This window comes from Dermacentor andersoni, chromosome 5, assembly GCF_023375885.2.
Source record: "Dermacentor andersoni chromosome 5, qqDerAnde1_hic_scaffold, whole genome shotgun sequence".
NCBI classification, from domain to species: domain Eukaryota; kingdom Metazoa; phylum Arthropoda; class Arachnida; order Ixodida; family Ixodidae; genus Dermacentor; species Dermacentor andersoni.
The window spans coordinates 125,611,056-125,636,972 of NC_092818.1; the positions used below are offsets into that span (position 1 = coordinate 125,611,056).

A 25,917-nucleotide genomic window follows, 5' to 3' on the forward strand; every position below is an offset into this window, starting at 1 on the left:
CATAGGAATGTGTTCTATAGAACAGCATAGGAACCATAAGTGTTGTATCTTTGTCTAATTTAAGTCTTCCGTCTCCGTATAAGAGAGACAGAGAGCTGTGAGTGCGCAGCTTATGTTTGGAAATTCTACTACACATTGGAGAAGAGCATTACAATCATCCACCTCTGTATTTGTGAATAGGCGTTTGCCATAACTGATTAGGCGTAAGGGCAACCAGAAATTCGCCAGAAGTAACCCAACGAGTGAGAGCAGCGTAGCCATTGATGAATATGCCGCACAATATCGTCCCGGTTTCAGCTCACGCTTCACCGACACCTCAGCTGACGTGCGCATTCACATTCGGGGAAGACACGGGCAAATTATGTACTGTGTGCGAAAAAACTACAAAAGAAAAGCAGTTTACTTTCCCCAAAATTCACGTTTTTCCGAGCCTTCGCATATCTACTCAGCAGCACAGAACACCATCTGCTGAACGTTAGACATTGTAAGAGCTAGCGTTGAAGTGCTTTACAGTACTATGCAAAAACCGGGCACTAGGAACACGGTGCACAGTAGGTGAAGGCGACCAGAGACAAAAATTCAGAAGGACCCTTGCGCAGGGGGTTGAAGTGCGTTAGTATATCGGTGTAGGGTAGGATACCTTGGCGAAGTGTTTATCCGGGTGTGAGCGTTGTCGACTGTGACGCGTAAGGTAGCCGGGCGTCGTCGATTGAGCTGCTAGTCGCCGCTCAATTTTTGGTGCCTTTGAAGAGGTCGAAAAGTGCCATCCTTTACCTACGCTAATCATTCCAAACGTCGAAACTTCTGTCTTTCAAACAAGTTTAAAGACAAGTGTTGCACAAAGTGGCTCGGAAATATGAACCTTTCTTTAATTCGTAAAAAAGTTAAATATAGGATTAAGAATGTGACGTTGCGGAAACTGTCCAATTAAAAGGGTGCACTGATAAGGAAATGCGTAGCCGATGCTATTTTTGATGGCGATATGGTGAAAAAGATAGTGTTATCGCATCATAAAGGGACAATTTGGGGTATAAAAATATGCGCGCCTGTGTAGCGCATTACGTTTCACGTACCTGTCCTTGTGACAACGTCTGTAGTCGTCCGAGTTTAAATAAATGCATCAGAAATATCTTCGTCTCGTTAAGTTATTAGGCTAATGAAAGTGCTGGTTCTTCAGCCACTGCGACAACCAATCCTCTGAGCTCGCTCCGATATCGGGCTAAATGGGGTACTGTTATACGACACTTAATAATGGTATTACGTGAGACTTTGTTAAATTTCATGATTTCGACAATGTGAATGCATTCAGCAACGACAAACGGTCTGTTGTAAGTTCCCACAGGACCTTTATGTCTCTACACTGTAGGCTTTCGCATTGCTGAAGCTGTTTCCCGGCTAGTAGGCTACCGTGGCGAAAATGGGTACGTTGCAGGCTGATAACGCATAACCGAAAACCTGCATTTAACTCCCACGAGAAAAAAGTACAAATAAGCAAATTGATTTATTGGTTTGGTGATTCAATTATTGATAAGTTGAATAATTTATTGATTAATTGATTCATTCATTGTTTGATTTATGCACAGACCGACGTGCACTCGAAATAACGGCTCGACTGAGAACTAGGACGTATAACGTAGGGACTTTTTCCACTCTATTCTTTAACTTTCTTATCATCCACCGCGACAATGGGCCAATCGATTCAGGTGATAACTGATTCGTCAGTGGACCGATCGGCGGAGAGCCGATCGGTCCACTGACGAAGCGCGTCAAGGAATTGCATTGCAGCAGAGAGAGAAAACAAGGGTAGGAAAGGCAGGGAGGTCAACCAGAACAGCATCCGGTTTGCTACCCTACACTGGGGGTGGGGGAAAGGGGAATAGAAAGAGGAAGAAAGGGAGAGAGGAAGCACTGAGTACGTGTGGGAGCGACACCATACGCAAGGACACTATAAACGGTCTGTTAAGCCCGTGCACTTCAAGTACCGCACTAGTGCACGAATCGCTTTTCGAGCCAGTGACGGGTGTGGCCACGGTCCGAGTATCTTTGACTCGGTGAAACATCTCGAGTCCAGTCTGCGTAAAGTTGCCCGCAGAGAGAGGCGTTGGACATCGTAGCGAGGGCAGGTACACAATAGGTGCTCGATGGTCTCCTCGCACCCACAGGAGTCGCACATCGGGCTCTCGGCCATTCCCATACGGTAGGAGTATGCGTTCGTGAACGCCACTCCCAGCCACAAGCGACACAACAAGGTTGCTTCGCCGCGGGGAAGGCTAGATGGCAGTTGTAGCCGTAGCGTGGGGTCCAGTTTACGTAATCTGCAATTTAGGCCACTTGAAATCCAGAGATCTTGGGATTTCTTACGCGCAAGTTGGCGAAGTTCTCTGGCAGCGTCCGACCTCGCCAAAGGTGTTGGACGCGTCTTGGTATCTTCGTGGGCACACCGGGCAGCCTTGTCAGCTAGGTTGTTGCCGACGATGCCACAGTGAGCAGGAATCCACTGAAATATAATGTGGTGTCCACTTTCCAGAGCATGGTGGTGCAGTTCCCTGATTTCAGATGTCATTTGCTCGTAGGTTCTGTGACGTAATGCGGACTTGATGCTGTGAAGGGCTGCCTTTGAGTCACAAAATACGACCCATTTCTCTGTAGGCTCTTCGGTGATGTACATCATAGCGGCATGGAGAGCTGCAAGTTCTGCCGATGTAGATGTAGTCGTGTGCATCAGAACCGCTGCATTATCGCGGCCCTAGTCTTGCGAAATATATCTACGAAGATAAGAGCAGTGCAGAAGGAGCACGAATACCTTAATGTAATTTAAATTTTCTCTACAGAATAGAAAATAAATACTAAGCAGAACAGAGCTATCCCGATAAGATGTGAGTAAAAAGGGCGATGCAATGATTGTAGACCGTGTGTAGGATAACTAAACGCAGTAAAAGAGCATGAGCGAAGGAAGGCTCGAGGGCTCTGTGGCCTTTTATAATGAGGATGATGCTTATATATATATATCTGTGTACCTGGCCAGCGCAGAAGGGCACAGATTCGGTATAAGCTTATCACATGGGCCAGGTCTGACAATTATTAACTCAAACTGCGCGCGATTTCTATAGCTCTAAAAATTTGGTTGGTGTTTAGAAACAGTCGTCTCCATTTCTATTATACATAAACAACTACCACAAATGTCGTAGCTTGGAAGTTGACTGGGGAATTTTTGTAAATTTTAAATTTAGCGTGGGTTTCTTACTGGCGTTTAATGCAGCCCTCGTAATAAAATCCCTGCGTGAAAACACCCCCTGCACTGCTGTCACTGTGTAGTATTTAAAGATATGTTGATGGTTAACACGCCCTGTATGTATATACACCAAGACGGTCGGCCAGCTTCCCGACTCAGTAATAAGCAAATCGCCGAAAAAAAGATCATGTGATACTGAAGAACTACACCATGCAGTACTTTGCCAACCACTGTCGTAGTGCGGTTTTACATAGGCTTTGACAAAACAAAACAATAAGCTTTTTACAGAGCCAGTTTTATATGGCCAGTTAAGTAGCGCAAATTGTCTTTTTATAGTCCTCAAATTTGCACTCTTGTATGTACGAGAGTTCGCATGTCGGAAATAATATGTTGGAAATAATAGGCACAGAAATAGGTGTGTTGGTGGACTAAACCGGGTTATCTAGGAATTCAGCGGAATATCCTTTTGTTCCCGAATAAAAGGGAAGAATGAGTGAGAAAATAATAACGTAATAGCAGCGTTATAGCTTGCATATATTTGCGCATTAGAATGCGGTGTATATGTACACCACGACGACGGTCCTGCCTCACGTCTTCCAAATCTGGAAATGAAAGTCAGACACGAGCGTCCCGAGAATCTCCATAAGATGCAACAATACCTTCTACTGCTCCCAAAATCAAATGTGTTGGGTTCGGCGCCCCAAAACTGCACAGTCGTTTATGGTTCTTGAGGGACGCCGTGGTGGAGAGCTCCGGGTTAAGCTCGACCATCTGGGGTTGTGTTTTCTATCTGTTATACGCAATAAGCCTCAACGCACGCTGCTTAAGAAATAATTCCTGCCGAGTCAGGTCGGCACAAATTAAAGCGTCGCAGAGGTTGCAGTGACGCATTGACTTTAATTTACAAGCCGGTTCTTGATTCTTCGGCTTTATTCTTGGTTTCTGCTAGCTTGTACAAACCAAGAATAAGTTATCGGGTGCCAGTAAAGTGCAGTTCGTTTTGACTGTCGGTTCTTCGAAAGAGTAAAGCGGAAGCCCACGTACAAAATAACAAGAACATAGAAGAACCCCACGAAAGCGATCATGAATTACTCGAAAAAAAGAAAAAGAAATATATTTTGTTCATTCGAGTGCGGTAGATATTTAGGACAAGGCGGTCAACCTGCGCTGCTGCCTGTCCGATCAGGATATCGGAGAATGGGTAGACGAGAGAGATCGGCTTCTGTTAAAAGGAAAGCGTACTACTCTCTATGCAAACACGCGCTGCCTGATTGCAATAGCCCGCGAGAGTTCCTTTCCTCGGGAAATCGAGCATGTTGACATTCGTCGCTTTAATGAATAGGCGACGTTCCAAGACTTGGCGCGATAACTTCTCGAGCGGCGCCGCCAACACCTCCGCTGGGAGTTTTAGAAAACGGCACTATAATGTCAAAAAAGTTCAATCAATATATGATGCGCGCGAATTGAATGACAAGTTCAGATTTCTCGTTATGGGGCGCTGACGTTAGGGCTTCGCATTGCTTTTACGTTCCGCTTAAGGACGGAGTTATGGTTTAGTATAGAACTGCCCCTGTTTGGCGCAAGGCCAATGAGTGGGTTAGCGAGAACATACTGTACATGAACAGTCAAGGTGAAAAGTTCGAGGGATGCTCGAATCTGAGAAAAAGCTAGGGGCTTAATTCAGAATGTTTTTCCTTCGAAGACTTGACACTGTGAAGAGCTGCCTTAGAGTCACAAAATAAGACCCATTTCCGTGCCGGCTCATCAGTTACGTAACTCATAGCGGCATGGAGGACTGCAAGTTCTCCCACCGCAGCTGTAGGCATCTTAAGTTTAACTGTAATCTGCTCAGCTGGAACGATGAAAGCGGCAGTTGTGCTGGTAGGCGAGGTCGAACCGTCGGTAAATATATTTACGCGGGCACGATATGTCTTGTGTAGCAATAGCAGCGTCAGTTGCTTCAGAGCCGGCGACGGATGATTTGCCTTTGTAATTCCGGGAATAGCATGGTTCACTCGAGGGTCTCGCAAGCAGCACAAGGGAGATGAAGGCTTCGCGTGAAAAGGTCGCTTGAGGTCTCTCGACTAGTAAAGAAGCTAAGGGATGGTACAGCATCCTTGACAGATGGTGAATGTGCTCTCTGAGAGAGTCGGCAGCTACGTGTGTCTGGATCATATGGTTTCTCGCGATGGCAATTGTTGCTCGTGTTGGGGTGCACCGAGGTAGCCCTAAACACGTGCGTAGGGCTTGACCTTGTATGTTCTCTAAAGCTCGAATGTTGGTCTTGCACGTATTTTAATAAGCTAGTCGACTTTAACTCAGTAGTCCTCCTTTCCCTTACTTCCAGTGTAGGGTAACAAACAAGATGCTCGTCAGGTTGACCTCCCTGCCTTTCCTCTCCTTGCTTTGTCTCTCTCTCTCTCTCTCTCTCTATTCGTTCGTAAGGGCTCCTTCTGACTAGCCGGCCTACGTCGCAGCGTCCAGCGTAGCTTATTTTTTCTTACGAACAATTGTATCGTCAGAGCTTTTTGTGAATACGGATCCAAAATATTTCTTAGCCTGGACATGAAGCTTCGATTTCAACGTGTTACGTGTACTAGCGCACGCTACCAACACAGCGCGGTGCCGTTTTAATGTCTGCGAGCTAAAATAGGGCTCAACATTGAACTATTTCGCAGATCCCGCATTTATTAATCCTTTCATACGGCCATCTAATTACCATCCAAATACCAACTTGAAGGAGTTAAAGTTCAGGCTTTCTGGTAAAGAGCTTTGGGTACATGAACAACGCGCCGCAAGTCTAAGGGGGAATGCAGACAGACGAAAACCAGGGATGTATTTTCCCGTTTCGTCAATCTACATCCTCTGTCACGACCTTCGGATACCCAGAATTACCCACCTCAAACTTGATCTGCAATCTTAGACGATGCAGTTACAGGTTAGTTCGTTGAAACAGAAATCTCCGAAAGTCATTGTAATCGCAGGTAACCGTGATCACCGACATAAGTCACCAGCCCGGTAAGACGTAGACGCTGACTAATTGAGCGATGGATCATTTCACCTCATACAAATTACACGTATAACACCTTTAAAAACACTATAGCGTGTTTTATGCAACCATTCTTGCGGGCTCTGTTTCTTGCAGTTATGGGAGTTAACATTTCACTCCAGTATGTTTTAAATATGATCTCTGTTGTGAGCTGTTTTTTAGTGCCGTAATGTCACCTTACTTCAAGTCTTCTTAGATATTGTTATCCAAGTTTTGTTCAGTGCAGGTTTGTTATTTCGTTTTTAGTACGTATCCGCTATATGTGAAAAATGAGTAGCTGGAGTCACTTGAAGGCGACAACATATCCCAAATGTGATGTAATAATAATAAAGAAAAACGTGCCCAGCTTGCACTAGTGGTGCAAGGCTGGAGTCAACAGTGGAGCTTGTAATCACCTAGCTTTTACGTGGCTTGCCTAAGTTGTGCGTAGGTCTTGCGAAGTTATGCTAGGATTTGCTAAGTTGTTGGTAGGCTTGGCTAAGTCGTTTCTAGGTTTTTCGGAGTTTGGTAGGCTTGGCTAAGTTGTTTCTAGGTTTTGCGAGGTTATGCTAGGTTTTGCTTAGTTGTCTCGGCGGGCTTGACGCTGGAAGTTTCCGAGCAGTCGCAGGCTGGAATCGCTTTCTCGGCGACGTTGAGCGTTCGGGCGCCGACTCTCGCGTTCCATGGACTGAAACTCTGGATTCTCGACTCGGCGTCGCCTCTTCTCAGCCGCAGCTTCGGCTTGGTGTTCTGGATCAGCTCAGCGGCGACGCATCGCTTCTCGCTTGGCAGTACGGCGCTCTTCCTGGTAAGCCGCTTCCTCTTCGGGCGTCCGGACCTTGTTCGGTCTTCCCATGGCAGCAGCACGTACGCACGGAGTAGAGGAGGCGAGAGGTGTGGCGTCGCGCCGACTGTTCCGAGCTTTTACTCGCCTGTGACGTCATGACTCCGCCATACGCGCGTGGGGTGCGTGGAGGTTACGTGGCTCGGTGCTCTCGCAGGTGGTTGCTAGGCAACGCGAGGCAGCGCACAGCTGGGTTGAGTTTTCTGGTAACATTCCACGGTGGAACTAAAAGCTTAAACAGCTCCGCTGTTAAAATCCGAGAAGTTCTTGCTCTAAAGGCTCAACCAGACGTACGCGTTCCAATGCGCCCGCACGCGCCGCACCACGCCTGGTCGCGTACGGCGTCAGGCGCGGAGGCTGTTTCGCGTGTCGGCGCGCGGCGGCGTGGAGACCTACAACCGCTAGAATTTTTGCGCCCGCGCCGGAAGCTGCCGCTCGCGTCAGTAGCATGACACACCTCACATGACCACGGCAAGCCAACGTCACTTCCGGAACGACTCTTCGCGCGACGTTCAGGCAAGCCCGGGTCACCCTAGCGCCGTGCCCTAGCGTTGTTGCGGGCTTTGCGGAGCTTGCGGGAAACATGGCGGCGGTCCCGGCTGCCCGCTTCGAATTTAATTTGGCGTTGCTTTTGTAAAATGCACTTCGTTCGTAGCAAATGACTGTGTAAACGGCTTTCGCTTAGTCTCAGGCCGCTTCGACGACAGAGTATTATGGATAACCTCGTGGTGTTTTCGAGATCGCTTCTCGTTTCGAACGAGTCGAAGCCTAACAAAAGAAACATTCGAGATGTCAGCGCCACCTGTCGCTAATGGCGCGAAATAGCCGCAACAACGGCACATGGCCTCTGAGATTCGAAGATATCGCCGGTCAACTAAAATTGTAGAAAACGTGCGCTGCTTAGCGTACGCTATATTATAGCGAATAGCGTACGCTATAGTTGCTGACGCTAAACTAAAACTGTCTAATATGTAACACATTGCTTAACGTGGCCGTTAAGCGAAGGCTAGACTGCCTTGAACATGGCAAGCTAGCAACACTGCGCCGCCGCGACGAGACGCGCGGCTACGCGCGGCAACTCGTGCATCGTTTGGGTGCGCGCCCTCTTCCTCCGTCGGGCGCCACGCGACGTCGAGTCAGCGCGGCGTGTGCGGACGCATTGGAACGCGTACGTCTGGTTGAGCCTTTAGAAATCCATTACCGTGAACGCCTTATATATTGCCAAAATGACTCCTTGCTTCTTGAGCATTGTTGTACTTCACGCAATACATGGTAGTACTGCAATTATATGTATTGATACAACTGGGCCAACCTAAACCAACAACAATAAATTCGTCGCACATTTCTTCATTTCTTGTGCGTTGCATCTATTCCCAAGACTTGCGCTAGATGACCGGTCAATGTCGTGTTTGCATCTTGCGCGCTTTTCTTTCATGGTTCCATTATAGTGACATCTCTGCTGTGCGTGAGCTTTCATTTCCTCTCAACAGAAATTCAGAAACACGACGCTGCTCAGACAAACAACAGCACAGGTGACGTCATCAATGAAGCAGCTTTGCGGAAGGTGCAGTTTGAGTACTTCTAGGGTCAGCTTCAATGCCAGAAACTGTCATTGTAAGATAGCGAGAAATTAACGATGGGGACGTACCTCGTACATGGGCGAAAATAGCAAAACCCCTCCGCCATTTACAGGCAATTTTGACCCCCCCCCCCCCCTTTTTTTGTATCAGCTAGCAAAGATGTCGTTCTCATTTATATTTGAAGATATTGGCGGCGAGGAGTTACGGAGTCGCCATCTGTCGGAAGCGCCTCCCTTGCGTAGTATGAGGGATCACGCGGCGCGCTCCTCATAGGTTTCGCTTACGACGGTCAATAAAAAGAACACGCGGCAGCCCTCCTGGAAATTTATATAGGTACTCTCAAAACGAGGGAAGTTTTTGACTGTCGATATAATAATCTTGGGCAAACTGGAAGTACAGAATCGTTTACAGACGCTATCTCTTTACCGAATACGTACAGTGAATGCCACCGCGCGCGGTCGCCGCGATGGAGTCTCCCGAACCGGCTTTTTGTGTGAAAGGTAGCCAAACGCTGAGAGTAAACTATGTGAAATATGTTCTTATAGTGGGCTGTCTGTATAACCAAATGGGGCATAACAGAATGAAGCCTCAATCCAGCGAACGCACGGGTTCGCAGCGACCGACTGCGCGTCTGCATGCGTGTCCGCGCACAATGTTTTGCTTTCGCTGTGAGTGCGTTTTCGCACCATGCCGAGAGCTTTAGGCCGCAGCATATGAGCATTTGACAGTACACTAGCAACCACTGTTGCGTAGACGCTATCAGTACTGTTAAAAAATAATTCCGTTATAGAGACTTCGACGCGTAGCTACGACGACTGTGATGTGCCATCGCGACGATTCAATTTTTTTTGTCTTCTAAATTCTTGGACATTTCAATATTATTTCTCAATTTGCGTCGCACTGTATGTTTATCGGTCTTCTCAGCGTGCGATTTCCCTCTGCTTCTTTTTCGTAATCCAGTGCATTAATTCATAACACAAACATGACCATCTGCCGTGCCTTTCTTTAATGTGCGTCTTACCGCTCCCTTTCCGTTCCAGTGAACTTGCCAGTATCTAGCATCAACAAATTCATAGACCAAACAGTCATGACATTAGCCGGGCTGCGGGCGCGGGCGAGCGTCTCAGTGCGCGTTTTCTGCTGCTCACCGAACACCACGCAGTCCCGGTGCCGTAGCACAAATGCTCCTCGCCTCTGTGATTGCTGCATATCCGAGTTGTAGCCGATGGCTGTCTGCCGGTTCTAGGTTTCGCCAGCCAAGCTTCACGCAGCTTCTTGTCCTGCGGCTACGTGTGAATAAGGCTGACACCGGGCTCCGTTGTGTACGTCCGGCACTGCGGCACCGAGCAGTAGCCCACCATGCTGCACGCCTCCAAAGGCAGCCACTACCTATTATAGTACTTTCAAATGTTGTCAAGGAGACACCGGAGGCGGTAAAGTCTCACCACTTAATCAGAACCGCGGCGCAGGTGGGACTTTTAAACTTTCGTTTTCAGCTCGCTTCGGCACTTCCGAGGCAGCCGACGCGGCCGCTGTGTTCACGTGATCCCTCATGCCACGTCACGCCGACGGTGGCGCTAGCTTTTCCAGTGGTGGAGCTCGCCCCCAATACTTCAGGCATATAGCTACGACTTATACAAGTATTAATTGTAACTGCTACAAGAAGCGATGCGAAGTCGAGGTTTGAACATTGTTGACGTAGGTCCGATACTTTTGCGCGCAGCTGTACATAGACAGTAACTTATTTCTTCGCTCATTTCTACGAAAAAATTTCCATCTCATTACAATTTTGTAGCAGTGCTTGCAACGCAGTCTTCTATCTGTAGAAATTGAAATAACGAACGCCTTCAATACATTGCCTTCATCATTTAAACTACCGTTATATTTTCTTCCAAAAATATATGGAATACAACTGTGAACTTATTAAGGGCTGGTACATATGTATTGTCACAATCATAATTCATACAGCTTTGCTTTTACCACTGAAACTCTGCTCGATGCGGCCTAAGACTCCTTTCTACATTAAATCAAAAACCAAGATCGGGTTGGCAAATACTGTGCTTACCTTTTTATCCTTTTTATAGTGGCGGCACAAGCTTCTCCCCTGCCATATCAGCGCAATATGTTGATCAGTCCAATCGGAAATCATAATCAACTTGCAGCGTTGCATTCAAATCGCAAATAAAGGAATAACGCATTAAAAGTCTTCATTTTAACCCTGTTTGAACAAACTCCAAGGATTTTCGTTTTCCGGCAATGATTAAAGTTGTGTCTTTTGTACCTCGTGCATGCGCGCGTCATTCTGCACTTTTTCAGAGACAATGTAAACAAAGATCTGATTCGCTCACAGTTAAGCTCGTGTAAATATGAGTCCTTTCAGGCATAAACCTGTTGTATTTTTCCTGGGAAATTGCACTTCTCAGTGAGCTGACAGACAAAGCGGAATTTGTTTCGGGTATGACTGCACTCGGACCGCTACTAATAAAGCAACATATCGCAACATTTATGATACTTTTCCCAACGTATTTTTTTTTTTCGTTGAGTTCTCGAGTAAATTTTACCGTTTATGCGTGCCAGACGCCGGCTGTTCAGAAAGCGAGCACGAGAGGCAAAGACAAGTTAAACAAGGCTGTGATATGGCGACGTGCCGAAAGTTTCAGCGTATAAAGAAGAGGTAGCCACTCAATAAAGATACACAATTTTCAGAGAAGACGCTTGCGAAAAAAGACACCGAAAGAATGTTTTGGAGGGCGCGCTCAATAAATGGTCAGATAATGTGATTAGGTCGTGGAACGAGGAATTCCTCATGCCGTAGTTAAGGGGGGCATATTTTTAGACGGCAAACGATCCGTCGCAGACATGAATGGCACAGCCTGACAACGCAGACCGCAGCTCCCGACTGGTTTATCTTGTTTGAAGCGTTTGAGGAAGTGTAGGCATTTGAAGGTGAAGATACGGTTACGTTGCTGTAGCGCGAGCCACCGTAACACCCAACGGCACGGATACCGCGAGAGCCACGCAAACTCCTTGGATTGGACGGAATGTGGAAGGGATACTGAAGAACCAATTCTTCCCGGCTCGTGCCGACAATACAAGGATGACGAATTTGGCGAGTCGGAACATATCCATGGTAGCAGCGCGCATTAGGCAGCAATACAGATGTACAGTTGTCAGTATTGTGGTCCTGTCTTTCTTTTTCTGTGTTGTAGTTTACGACGTGCTACTATCGTCGATGAACCTTTCGGAAAATCTAGAATCGGGATGGACACTCCATGTTCCAATTTCAGGCTACATCTAACGTGGAAAAAGAAAAATCTTTTTTTTTTTTTCGTGATTCCTCGAGTTATTTCAACTTTGGCTTCTTACGGAGCGACAGTAGTCGAGTGGTGGGAAATGCTTGATTCATTTCATGCTTTGCGCAGCACAAACGGTTGATTCAAACAGACTTACAAGGATGTGTTAATGGATCGATGCAAACGTTCAAAGCCCAGCGCCATCGGCGCCAGAGCGTGCTTCCCCTTATGTATTGGTGCTACTGTCGCGGACCTTGTGCTGACGCTGCAAGTGAGCACCGCGGGCTGGCGAGTGCCTCGGGCTAGCAACGTGTTGGCACGTGCGTAATGACTGGCATCATATGACCGCTGCGATAGCAGTGCCCCGTATACATTTTCGCCAGCGTGAGGTACATATGTGGGGGAGACTGAAATGTGCAGTGAGGAGTTTGTAGCGACTCAAGATCCGCGACGAACCTAAGAACATTCTCACGGCTCATATGTACGTGGTACGTATGCTAACATCAGTTTCCCGAGTCCAGATGTCAGGAACAACCGTTGCTAGGAGTAAAATTAGGTGCACCTTCTCGCCATTGTTAAAGGTTTTACCTCCTCTTCTTTCTCCAGAGGGTTTGCGAGACAGCTCGCTGATGCAGCTGTTTTTCGCCTCAGCCGCGATCGTCGCTACGAGTGCTTTGCGTCGGGTTCATTACACGGCATGTATGCTGCCTGTCGGTATCTGACTCGCAATAAACAATACCCTGTCGACGAACCTGCGAACATGCTCTGGGGCGATATTTGGCTCAACAGAAAATGAAGTCAAGGAAAGCACAGGGGGAGTTAAGTCTTTCTTCTTTAACCAAAATACGATGTTCATAAGAAAAAGACACACAAAATGGAATGAATGGCATGAAGTGAAAAGTAAAATGAAAACATTATGTAGTTGTTACTATACAAACATCGATTACCTCGATTCCAGGGATTGTTTTCGCTTAATCCATAGCGAAGGTCGGGACCCCGGCAGCCTTGGTACCTTGAGGTGGCCTATTAGTGACACTTTGGCTAGTTAGTTGCCTGCTCCTAAGTTCGAATACTACGTGACACCAGTGGTTCAAAGGGCGTTCCACCCGATAACCTTGAGGTGTGCTGGCTAACACTCCTCTAGTGCTAGCTTTAGTACACTCACCCACAAATAGCCAAAAATTTGGACTTGGTAACAGCCGCTGCCACATAGCACTGCACTGGTAGATCATCGCATGCATAATGCGTAGGTCGTTTGCTTTGCTTTCACACGTGGCAACTAGCAACTTTTTCTGTCACATTTATTTTCCTTTTCTTTATCATTTCTACATTTCAAGTAAAAACCACAATTGATTTCCTCTACACTTTCCTTGGTTTCATTGTCTGATTGCTTCATATGATTGCCACAAAGAACTAAGTCGAGCATTCCCAATCCCTTGATTTCTTTCGGTAATAAGAAATGCGTAATTTTTTTTTTCGCCACAGGCACTTCCGCTGGCTTAGCCAGTCATCGCGCACTGAAAGTGTTATCCTGAGAAGTACGTCATATAGAATACGGTTTTTGCTTTCTTGCCGAAGAAAATCCGAAGACAGTGCTTCTTCATTCGCTGAGAAACTGTAAGCGTCCTGACGCGAGCCTGTTCATGAAATACTATGACGTACTCAAACTCTGAAAAGAGAACTAACACATGTCATTTAGAGTCACTTTAACTGTTTTAGACGATGGCCTTTTCTCTCGTATCTACAGTATCGAAAATGTTATAGTATTTTTTTTGTTTTGAGGACCACGCTTAACCACTTATCTCGATGTCCCTTCTTCGTTATAGGACTCAATGTCCCTCAATGGTTAACGCCATCTTTCACTTTTTTTTTTAAACGCAATCTCTCGTAGCGCAAGGAGCATCCGGTATCTTTTGTGCTTCGATTACTTTCGAAGCGCGCGTTGTGCTCTATCAGGCTGTCGCTTCACGGCTTTGACCTTGCCACGTTTCGCTGCCTTGTTAAACTCACGCAGGAGGAAGTTTTTTGTGTTTCTCAAGCCCTACGACGTTTACTTTAACCGTGTTATATATAGGCTAGCTTGCATCTTCGGGTAGAAGAACGTAAAGCGTGTTTCTTGAAATCCAGCCATACCGCGAATTCCTGAATTCTGTCGTGAGGAAACGCGCAACGAATTTGCATAGATAGAGCTCCTATAGCCCTTACTCACGCTTTAATCAAATACCAAAGAGAGAAAGATGCCTCGCTTTGCTTCTTTATTTCTTTTTTTTCTGGATCAAAACTTTATTTGCTTTGTTACTTCGATGCATGTCTTCTAACTTCATTGTTTCTTACGAAGCGCAAAGAATGTGTAGCTCCTCTTCCACTATGGAGATTTTCCCGTCGCATTATAGCTTCACGTTCATGCATTCTTCAGCCTTTCGTGCGTGTTTCGAGAAGCGATTACAGACAGCGCGTTTTTGTTTTGGTTGAACGCATCGACAGCCAAACCTTGGTAGTTTAAAGATGCAAACGTTTAATAACAAATCGTAAAGTGTAGGAAAGTTTCCCGCCGTCGTCATTGTCATTATAGTTTGTGACTAAATCATGCAAATTCGTTATTTTTTACTTAGTGCTGGATGTAGCATATTGATTGTTTACCTGTACCGTATAAGAACAAGGTAGACATTTTAATTAAAAGTTTCTTCGGAGAAAGATTACTCTAAGATGTTAATGTGAGCGTCATCTGAAATTATCTTTTTCCTGAGCGAAGAATCGTTGATGTTGTCACTGGTAGTTGTTTGCAGAAATATACTAAATGATTCATTTGTGGGATTTAATATCCCAAAGCGGCACTCGCATATCACTCTTCTGGAAAGCGTTGTAATGATTATATGATATGAGATATTTTGAAAGTTCTGCACATGTTTTAATGAATAGCTTGGAATAAGCTTCGACCTTCGAAAGGCTTTTATTATGGGGGTCATTACTTGGCGGGAGGATTCAGTTTCCAACTTCCCCTTTTCCCAGCGAGCAGTAGCAGGCTAGAGACACGCTCTCCAGGCCGATGTCTCCTCCTTTCTCTTCATTAAAATCTCCTCCTCCTCCTCCTCCTCCTAGTTTTCGACAGCAAAATGGTACGTTAGTAAAGAGAACCATTTTTTCCCCTGTTAACTTGATCTTGCTTTATCATGACTATTTTGTTGAGAACGTAGTGGTCGTCGAAGAAATTTTTTTGAGTCTTAGAACGCGACAATTTTAGGTCCTTGAGATTAAGACGCAACTTGCGGCTGGAATTTGACAGCGTTTGTCTTCCCCACGGCGTATTATAGTGAAAGACGTTTTATTATAAGGTGCTCTGTCTTCCTAAGCTTTACTCTCTTTCGCATGGAATCGAGCATCTTGGAAGTAGTTGACAAAAAGAGAGAAGCAAAAAGAAAATCTGGAAAGTAAAATAACGAAAGAAAGCAAGAAAACTATAAATGCGCTGTGAGAATGCATTTAATTATCAAAAGAGAAGTCAGTGGTCACAGTGAACTGAAGGACAGCTGCAGCAATGTTCTTGAATGATGCAACAGCTGTCTTTCACGGTTTTAGTCCCTGCTTAATCTTCGCCATGGCGATGCGCTGATCCTGACGTCAAGCCGGGATCAACCCATCGGTAAGGAGTATAATACTAGTATAATAGAAATAGAATATATAAAGCCATCTATGATCCCTTGCTTTACGCGACGTCTGAAATCACTAGAAATAGTATTAAGAATAAATAATAAAATGTAATGAAAAGCCACGGGTAAACGCCATAACAAAAACTAATGCTTTCTTTTTAGCATACGTAAATGATCGCGGCAGCTATTTTTTCCCCGTTATGGCTGATACGACTTTTCTTATCTCAGCAAGTGACGCTTTTAATGAATAATTGCAATCTTATATTATTAGCACCGGTGCTTCTCGTCTTAATTCGTTAGTCCATTCGCTTTCCCGATATGATTAACATGAAAAGGGAAGACGAACAACACGATAGCAACCATGCGATTCGGTCACAAAATAGATGGTCCTCTTGAACGCCTTTGACAGAAGCCGCCCTTTTCTTTATTAGTTTCGGTGTTTCAGCGTCTGTGTCCGATCAAGCACTCTTTCGTTCTGTTCAAAGAAGAAGAAAAAGAAAAGAAGTGCAGGCGCAGCAGCGGGGAAATATACAGCGTACCGATGTGTGGCCCGGCCTCAGGATGGCTGTGTTTTTGAGCGTCAAGTGTAAAGCGACATTTCACGCGGTAGCCAAACATTTCCCCACCGTGAGGACCCAAAATATCTGCTCTTTCTTTGTGATGAGATGACATTGTTGTCAGACACACAGTTATCTGGTTGTTGAACGTGAGTGAGCTGCAGTAACGAATTCACACGTTTTTGTGCTGCATTAGGTTCGCGCTTAATAAAAATGCCGGTGCAGCAGTGGCAACTCCAAGGTGCAGAACGTTTGCAGTTTTCTCTTCTTTTGCGCTAAGGATTGGAAGAAACACGCGTCAGCGCAGTGAAATGAAGCGAAAAGTAATTATTTTCTACAGTTGGAGAAGAAAAGTGGGACTAACCACTGCCGCCGATGACAATGAATCAACCCGTTGGACGATGTGATGATGGTTACGGATTGAAAAGCCAAGAGGCGCTGGCGCCAATACTTTGCCGCCGGCCGTTTCAAAACTTACGGAGAAGTTCTGCCTTCTCCTCGACACACACACCCGCAGTCGTACAGAGACGCACACACTCACCGGTCCCGTGCGAAGCTCTACTGTTGCGCCGTGCGGTTGGCCACTGGTGCGAACCGGGATCCTGCTGTACACGCGCGGTGTGCCTCGTGCAGTCGTACACACAACACAGTCCTGAATGGCGTCAAACTTGAGTTTCAGGACACCGGGGGTTGCTTTATCACTGGCGGCCCTGTCCCATTGGTCGACTTGGGCTTTTATCCCCCACGCGCTCCCCTTTTGCCCAACATACGGGACCCCCCTCCGTGACGTCGCGCGTGACGTACGACGCCGCCAGCAGCGCCGCCTGCCCTCGCGACCAATCGATTCCCAGCACGGGCGCGCTAACGCTCGGTTCGAAACCGGCCCGGGCTCCGGAGCGCACCAATCCGGGGCCCGTGCGACAGCGGCGGCGGCGGGAAGCCCTCTCCTCTTCTTTCCTCTCCTCTTCCCCACTTTTCCCTCGTTCCCCATTACGCCTCTCTCTGCTGATTCAGACTCCATTCTCTTCCCTACATTCCTCTCCTACCCCTCCATTCTCTCGTCTACGAACGCATGGGAAAAAAGCTTTTCTTCCCTCCCTCAGTGGCTTGGAATTTGTTGTTGTTCGCTTTCTGTACTCGAGCGGCGGCGCAAAACTCTTGGCGACGTGAGGCGAGCACCTACGCCTTTCGCGGGACGCCGCTATCCTCGTTCGACTCGACTCGAGACAAGGATCTCGCAATTGAAGCAGCAGCACGACAAAACGGAAGGGACTCGTTTCCGGAGTTTGTTTGTTTCTGTCCCGCTTTTTAAAGAATGGGGTCCTGGTATAGGGTGGCCATAAGCGCAATACCTTTTGTGCTCCGTCGCCGTAAAGAAACACCGGCGGACGCCAGTTGCGTCCGAGCGAAATAACCCTCTTTTGTGTGGTGCGTTCGGAGGACCAGACGGCGGCTGCATTATGCGTCAAACGTGGCGCGGAGATATTTTATCGCGTCGTCGTGGTCGTCGTCGAGAGCACAGTTGACCCCTTTGAGCATGTCTGACACCATTTCGACGCGTGATGGAGTGCTGGACAACTAGCGGGGGTCGTCAGTAAGCCCGTTTGATTTCGGCTTGAGCCTCTTGATCTTTCGTGCGGCGAGAAGCCGAAAAAATAACGTGGTTTCGTCGGAACGCTGCTATTTTAGGTTACAAAGGTCGGATGTCACCCAGAAAAATTGGTTCACCAAGAAAACGGCCCTTTTCATAACTTTTGGTGTTGTTTCAAAGTGGCAAGCATTCTGCGAAATAGACAATGTATTTTGGTAGTGTGCAGGAACAGTGTGACCTTCCCTATATACACACTCGGCTCTACGGAATGCTTTCTTCTGCTTCCATTACTGACGGAAACGATTGATTGATTGATTGAATGAATGATTGATTGATTGATTGATTGATTGATTGATTGATCACAATGACGCACAAGAAAGAAAGCAGCAGAAAAAATTACAATTAGATAAATCCAGACTGATAGACAGAAAGAGAGAGAGAGAGAGAGAGAGAAATAGAAGACAGGAAAGGCAGGGAGGTTAGCCAGACGCAAGTCCGGTTTGCTACCCTGCACTGGGGGAAGGGGATATGGGGATGAAGAGAGAGAGAGAGAGGCGAGAGAGACACAGATAGAGATTTCTACGTGACCTATGTAGTACATGTGAATCTCACCTGCGCTGAACCAGAGCTAAGATTGCTCTTACGTCATACGGCGGATCTATGTGAAGTTCACAGTCCATCAAAAAGTCGACCTTCAGATAAATTAGCCAGTTAAAGCCTGCTTATCTAGGAAGGCTGAAATCAGAAAGAGAAGATTGTAGGTTGTGGATTGTGTTCAAGTTTCGGATCGTTTTATGAAAACCTAAAGGAACGACAACCTTAGACGAAAAATTATTCTTTTCAGGCATCACGCCGAAAACAAGTTGTCCTAACAGTTTTTTAAATCAGTAATGAAGCAAAATAAAAAATAATGAATAAGCTTTCGCTGACGGTTCTCTGAAAGTTATTTAAAATTGCGTTAAACTTTTGACTTCTTTACGTTTTCGTGAATATCAAAACAAACGACCCGTTCTTCTTCAATTCACTAGTGAGGCAACCATTTAGGATGAAAATATTAATAACTGATTCATTCTATTCAGTTTGATTAAAGTGGCTGCGTGACTGATTCCCCTCTTCATTTAACTTTTTTTTTTCGCCGTAGTCCCGGGAAGCGCTCAAGGCACAACATTCTGTAGCAACAATTGTGCTCTCTAGCATGACAATATATTCGCGAAGGTTGAACTTTTTGGCAAGCCTACACTGATAACTATGTTTCTAACTATCTTAGAACTTTAGGATGCAAGAAAATTTTTATTATACTTTAAGCTGGAGGACAACACTTCCCACCCGTTCTAAATCAGAAAATTGGCTTCGCCACGCACTTAGCCTTAAAGAGGCAGAGCCAACTTGCATAGGTTTGCGCCTCATGTCATGATTACACATTGGCTTCGAATTTTGGATAAGCTGAGACTGACAACACTGCTTTGATAACACTGAATAGCTTTGAAAGCTATTCAAATTTTAGTAGGTAAACAATAAAAAAGAAAGAAAGAAAGAAAGAGAAAAGACTGCGTGGTATGTAAAAATACATTTTCAACTTGATCTGACAAACAAGGTGGCTTTGTCGCGCACTTATGTCTTTAAGGGCAAAGCCAACTTTTGAGAATTTGCTAGTGTTCATTTGTTGCTGAGCTCGCGGAAATGTGGGCGCTGTAATATTTACAGAATATGACAGTTAGTTCTCCTCATAGTGATAAAATTAGTGGAACTTTACGCAAGGATGCCGAAAAAAGTGTTTAAAGGCAATGGCTTGTGATTTGTTACTGCTCGAGGTTCCGTTCTCTAGTTACATGCCCCTCATTTCACGTGCCGCGTGATGATTGCGTTTGAAATGGTGTTCCCCACTTGCCACTGCTGTTGTGCTTGGAGGTGACCCACAGCTAGGCTTAAGACACATGCACACACACACACACACACACACACACACACACACACACACACATCATCATCATCATCATCATCATCCTGGTTACGCCCACTGCAGGGCAAAGGCGTCTCCCATACTTCCCCAACTACCCCGGTCATGTACTAATTGTGGCCATGTTGTCCCTGCAAACTTCCTGTCATCCGCCCACCTAACTTTCTGCCGCCCCCTGCTACGCTTCCCTTCCTTGGAATCCAGTCCGTAACCCTTAATGACCATCGGTTATCTGCCCTCCTCATTACATGTCCTGCCCATGCCCATTTCTTTTTCTTGATTTTAACTAAGATGTCATTAACCCGAGTTTGTTCCCTCACCCAATCTGCTCTTTTCTTATCCCTTAACGTTACACCCATCATTCTTCTTTCCATAGCTCGTTGCGTCCTCCTCAATTTAAGTAGAACTCTTTTCGTCAGCCTCCAGGTTTCTGCCCCGTACGTGAGTACTGGTAAGACACAGCTGTTATACATCTTTCTCTTGAGGGATAGTGGCAACGTGCTGTTCATGATTTCAGAATGCCTGCCAAACGCACCCCAGCCCATTCTTATTCTTCTCGTTATTTCAGTCTCATGATCGGGATCCGTACGCATTAACAAACTCAGGTCAGACTACACGTTCTTTTCTGTGAATTTATCACGTTTCTTGTTTGCCCTAACTTTAGCGTAGTTATGTTATTGGACGCTGCAGTTCACTGCTCTTCTTTGTGGGACACTTCTTTTGCGAGCTGTCGATAGCGTAATTATGTGACTTTAACAGTAAGTGGCTGTCACTTACTTATGTGGCTTGACTTTAAGATTAAGAATGTTTTACTTTTCTCCGTGAACTGACTTTAAGTTTGAGTGGCTTTTATGGAAATTTCTATACCTGTGGCCTTCATTACATACATTTCTATGAAAAGAGGTAGCCAGCGACAAGTGAAGGCGCCAACATTTCCTAAGCATTACATATCTAAAAAAGTTCGCAGTTTCGCCCGAAAGGCGGAGCATCGATTGCGACAGCAAAGTAGTAGACAGCTAAACAAAGTAGGGAAAGTAGTTTTATAATATGCATAAATTAGCTAATATTCGCTTATTAACTGAATTAACAAGCGTGGTGTCAGCACGCACAGGAAAATTTGAACACATCACACTCGATGAGCGCGGACACTCGCTGTCGAAACGCTGGCATGAGGAAGCGCGGCAGCAGCAGCGAGCGAAGTGACCTTCATGATGTCTATCGCTTCAACGCAAACTGAGCAGCGCGGATTTATCACGCTCAAAAGCATGAGCCATCGAAGCGCCTACACTCGTTTCTCAACGCACATCGCTTTCAAGATATGTGGCGCGCGGCCGCAGGTTACACAGTACAACGACGTCCCCCTCCCTCTCCCCCCCCTCCCAGAACCTAGCGCTCGGCGGAAGGCGGCGCGCTTCCTTCCCGCTCTCCTCCCTTGCACGCGCGAGATTGGCCCGCAGTCGTCGGCTCCGCTCGCACGCTTTCACTCGCAGATACAGGACTTTTATACGGAACATCACGGTGACGACGAGGGCAAGAATGCGGCTGTAATGGCCATATAATTGCTATTGCAATAAAAATAGACGCAATAAGTCGATTGGGACCACAGCTGCCGCCTTAGCTCAATTGGTAAAGCGTCGCACGACTCAAGTGGACGCTGGTGGTTCTCTCTTTCATCGTCATTTCTTTTTTATTTCTACACTTCTAATAAATACACAGTTCATTCTCTTCTGCTTCCGCTGGGTTCACGTGCTTGTAACTAACAAAACATCAAGCCCGAATGTTTCCTTGATTCTTTTCTATCATTGCTGGAGAGCTAAATGGCACAAAATCTGCCATGCGTACTCCATAATGAGCGTATGAAATAAAGCTCAGTGTGTTAGCGCGCGACTGAAACACCACAGGCACAGCACGAATTCTCTACGCGTCACGTTAGCTTAGTGGCTATGAGGTTGCCTTGCTGAGCTCGAGATCACTGTTTCGACTCCTGCATTGACGGCCGTATTTCAACGGGGATGAAATGCAAGAACTCTTGTGTGCTTATGTTTAGGTGCTCGCTACAGAATCCCAGCTGGTCGAAATTAATCCGTAGTCTGCTACAACGGCACGCCTGGTAACCAGATCGTGGTTTTGGCGCGTGGAACCCCAGAATTTATTTTATTTTACTAATTCCGTGATCCGTATGAACACCACAATTAGCGAGTGAATTCCTACAAACTCAGGTGACATCGCATGAGCAGGAAGAACAATGAGCATGCACTTTATAATCAAAGCATAAGTTTTTAGATTTAATGCCGTACGAACACAAGCCAGCTGCATTAGCAACATCCCTGCCTTCTCTCTTTATTTCCTCCTCCCCGTCCTGTCGAGCACGTAAATTGAATATATATTAAACATGGCTGTTCCACATTCCAAGTGAGAATTCGACGGAGATTAGCACGTACCTGCAAATATGTGGTCATAGAGGAGGAGGAGGAGGAATGAACGTTTATTCTAAGAAACAGCGAGAAAGTGTCCTTTCTTCGCCCTAGGTGGGCGGCTCTCTTAGTCCAGAAAGCCGTTGGCTAATGCTGCAGCCCGGGCCCGGTCCACCAGACTTCGCTGATCTTCCAGGCTCTGTGCCTTTAACATTGCCTCCCACGTTTCTTCGATCGCTTGTAGCGGTTCTGAGGCATCATCTTCACTGTTTTTCTCGCGGTGCGGGCACACCAACACCATGTGTGGGAGCGTGTCTGGTACGTCACAATACCGGCATAGGTATGAGAATTTGGTGGAGTGCATTCGGTGCATGATAATTCCATGTACATACGTATTTGTTTGTAGTCTGCGGAGGGCGGTGGCTTCTTCCTTGCTTAATTTTGGATGAGGTGGAGGATATTGTCTTCTTTCCAGTCGGTAATGTTGCAATATTACGGCGTAGTTGATGGGAATGTCCTCCACCCTCGTCGCTTTTCGGAGACCGTGCGGCAGGAAATCCCGGCTGGTATGCTCTCGGGCGACAGCATGTGCTGCATCGTTTCCTGCCAGGTGTTCGTGGCCTGGGGTCCATGCGACGTAGGTGTCGGGTAGTTCTTGGCGTCTTGTTATTTCTTTGAGAATCTTCACTGCTGCGGCAGAAATTCGGCCTTTTCGTAAGTTTCTACATGCCGTTTTCGAGTCGCTCAAGATGATTGCTGTGTCTTTGCATGTGGCGATTCCGAGGACGATGGCCACTTCCTCCGCCGTTTCTGGATTTCTGGCCGGTATGGTGGCAGTGATTAGCTCCTTCCCTTGGTTGTTGGTCACGGTAATTGCGTATGCTCTTCTACCTGGGTATCTTGCCGCATCTGTATATCTCGTGTTGGGGTTCTTTGAGTATTTTTTGCTAAGCGCTCTAACTCTTGCTTGTCTTCTGTCTTTGTGGTATGCTGCATGCATGTTGCGAGGTATTGGAGCGACTGAGATAGAGTCACGAAGAATTGGCGGCAATCGGGCTTTCGCGTCTGAGTCTGCTATGAAGTTTTCGCAGTATGCGAGCTTGCGAAGTACTGCTCTGCCTGTTTGAGTCAGCTTAAGGCGTTCCAGCTGGCTGGCTCTGTGCGCTTCGCTCATTTCTTCCCAGGTGTTATGGAGGCCAAGTTTGAGGAATGTCGTGGTTGAGGTCCTACTGGGGAGTCCTAGTGCGCTCTTGATTGCTTTTCTGATGATGATGTTGAGTTTTTCAATTTCAGCTTTCTTGAGGAGTAGATACGGGGTGCCATATGTGATACGGCTTATAAGGAGTGCTTGGATTAATTGGACGGTTTCTTGCTCTTTAAGTCCTCTTCTTTGGGTGGTTATACGCCGAATGAGATGGGTTACTTGTGTTAGGGTCTTCTGAAGCTTCGGAAGTGTAGCTGCTCCAGAACCGTCTTTATGTGAGGCCAAGGACGCGGAGGGAGCCAACTTGAGGGATATAGATTCCATTGTCTGACGTTGGGATCTGGAGCGACGTAGGCTGGTGGTCTTCCCCGGGTCCTTGCCTTGAGTATAAGTAGCTCTGATTTTTCGGGGGCGCACTGGAGACCGCATTTTGAGAGGTACTGTTCTATCTGATCGATTGCCTCTTGGAGAGTAGTTTGCTGTTGGCCGGTTGTGGACGCTTTTGTCCATAACGTTATATCGTCGGCGTATATTGCATGGCTTAAATCTTCGATACCATCGAGTCATTGTGGGAGGTTAATCATTGCGAGATTGAACAGCAAAGGTGAAATGACTGACCCTTGTAGGGTTCCTTTGTTGGGCATTTCGAAACTTGTCGCTTCGGATGTTGCCTATACCCACCGTAGCCGTGCGATCTTTGAGAAAGTCGTGTACGTATTGGTAGGTCCGGATTCCGCAGTTTGTATCGTGGAGATTTTGGAGGGTTGCTTCATGCTTCACATTATCGAAGGCTCCTTTTACATCTATTGTTAAAATAGAGAACTTTCTGTGGCGTTCTAGGTGGTCCAAGAGGTCTTCCTTGAGCTGTAGTAGTATATCTTGTGCTGAGAGGAGCTGTCGGAAGCCAAACATTGTGTCGGGCATGAGTCCTGAGTCTTCGAGGTATGTGGTGAGGCGATCGTGAACCATGTGTTCGAGCAGCTTTCCAGCGCAGGAAGTAAGGGAGATTGGCCGTAGGTTGCTGATTTGTAGTGGCTTGTTGTGTTTTGGGATCATAATTACTTTTGCGTGCTTCCATTCTGCTGGGAGCACACCTTTTTCCCAGCAGTTATTCATGTAGTCGAGGAGTCCATTTAGGGCCTTGTCTGGGAGGTTTCGTAGGATCTTGTTGGTCACCTTGTCATTTCCTGGCGATGTGTTACGGGTCAATTTGGCAAGGGCGGCATGGAGTTCAGGAAGCGTGAAAGGGCTATCGAGGGTGAGATTTGGTTCGCCTTTGTACGGTCGAGGATCGGTAACCTTGGGGCCATTGTCTCCGACAAGTTTACGCTTGATTTCTTCCAGAACTTGTTTGTCTGTTCTTGGATGGGAGTTAATGATTTTCTTGAGGTCATGTCTTCTGGTGGTAGGTCTTGAGGTCTTGGTTCTGGTGGTAGCTAGAAGGGCTCGCAGTATATGCCAGGTCTTCTTCGTGCTGAGTGTGCCTTGAAGTTGGTCGCACAGTTTATGCCAATTCTGCCTGCTGAGCTGATCTCCGTATTCTTCTGCTTGCTTTTTTATGTGAGCGATCCGTCTCTGCAGTTTGCGGTTAAGTTTCATCTTTTTCCACCACCTCAGTAGTTCTCTTCTGGCATCCCAAAGATGTAGGAGGTGAGAGTCTACGGCCGGCGTGTCCATCGTGAGTTGGATGACTTTAGCGTGCTTCTCCGCCGTCTTGACCACTTCAGTGAGCCACTCTTCAATGTTTTCGATGTTTTCTTCTATGTCATGTTCTCGGAAGGCCTTCCAATCCGTCAGCTTTGCCGTTCCTGTTCTACTCGGCTTCTTATGGTGCAGGATTTCAAGGTGAAGGATGTGGTGGTCGCTGCCGAGATTTTCTTCCAGTCGGGTCCATTCCACCTTGGATATTCCTACTATAAAGGTGAGGTCGGGATTTGTATCCCTGGACACACTGTTGCCTATTCGAGTCGGTAGTTTAGGATCATTCCAGAGGGTGAGGTGATCTTGTTGCGCCGAATCGTGCACTCGCGCTCCTTTCTTGGTCGTGTGCTGGTAACCCCATGCTGTGTGGGGGGCATTAAAATCCCCTATTATTACGAGTTTATGTCCTTTAGATAGTTTTCTGGCTTGCGTGATGAAGTTTACAAAGTCGGATAACGGATCCCTGGGTGGGCTATATAAGCATAGTACGTATAGTCTTTGGTGTGTCTTCTTCTCAGGTAGCACTTCCACTAGGGTGTGTTCCACGGTTGTTCCCTGAATTGCGTGATCCTGCGTGGTGAGATTTTTCTTCGTCAGGATGGCTGTTCTGTGAGATCCGGTGTGTGTATCATATCCCTGTATGCGCAGATTGGTGTAATAAGTTTCTTGGATAGCGATGATATCTGGTTGTTCCAGTTTGGTCAGTTCTTGGAGGTTTGTTCTTTTGGTTCGGATAGAGCGACAGTTCCATTGCCACAGCTTCATTGGGAGTTGTGGTAATCTCCTCTTGGTATTACTCGCCATCTTGTTCGATATCGTTCTCTTCGCCCCGGGCCATGGATTCCGGTCTGGTCTGGCTGCATTGTGGA

The 25,917-nt window shown here is 46.6% G+C and overlaps 2 protein-coding genes across 4 annotated transcripts in view; one reads left to right on the forward strand and one right to left on the reverse strand.

Annotated features, from left to right (window-relative positions):
* Nucleotides 1-16,933, reverse strand: part of LOC126531108 (uncharacterized) — a 179,616-nt gene extending 162,683 nt beyond the window's left edge. Inside the window, exon 1 of the mRNA XM_050178504.3 lies at nt 16,723-16,933. The gene's annotated coding sequence lies outside the window, so the exon portion shown is untranslated. The remainder of the gene's footprint in view (nt 1-16,722) is intronic.
* LOC126531105 (beta-mannosidase-like) overlaps nt 1-25,917 on the forward strand; it is a 308,119-nt gene that overhangs the window by 162,717 nt on the left and 119,485 nt on the right. The window lies entirely within an intron of this gene.